The sequence below is a fragment of the Tigriopus californicus genome, chromosome 10 (genome assembly GCF_007210705.1).
Source record: "Tigriopus californicus strain San Diego chromosome 10, Tcal_SD_v2.1, whole genome shotgun sequence".
Taxonomy (NCBI): domain Eukaryota; kingdom Metazoa; phylum Arthropoda; class Copepoda; order Harpacticoida; family Harpacticidae; genus Tigriopus; species Tigriopus californicus.
This window is the reverse complement of record NC_081449.1, coordinates 8,045,481-8,045,877: the sequence shown is the minus strand read 5'-3', so window position 1 is coordinate 8,045,877 and position 397 is coordinate 8,045,481.

Below are 397 nucleotides of genomic sequence, written 5' to 3'. Positions count from 1 at the left end.
GAAGTCGACTAATTTGACCAACGTAGAGGTTGAAGTAGTATCTCCTCTTGAAATAGAGCAAGATAAGATAGTTTTGGAGAAAACAGCCTGTCCTGTTTACCGGAAGCAGCCTTGTCCTGAAGAAGGAAAAGGCTGTCAGTTTGACCACCCTAAATGATGTCAAAAACTTCTCAAGTTTGGCCTTGAGAAGTACAATAGGAAGAAGGGATGTTCAAAGGCAGATTGTCTTTTTTTTCACCGGTACATGTGCCGTCAGTCCATGAGACTTACGACGTGCTTTAATGTACGGTGTACCTCCGTCCACGTAGAAGGGACGCAAAGAAAGGCGAGAAATAGGATAGCTCAGCTTCGTAGTTTTAGAGCTGACCCTATTCCTAAACCTAATCCCACCCCACCC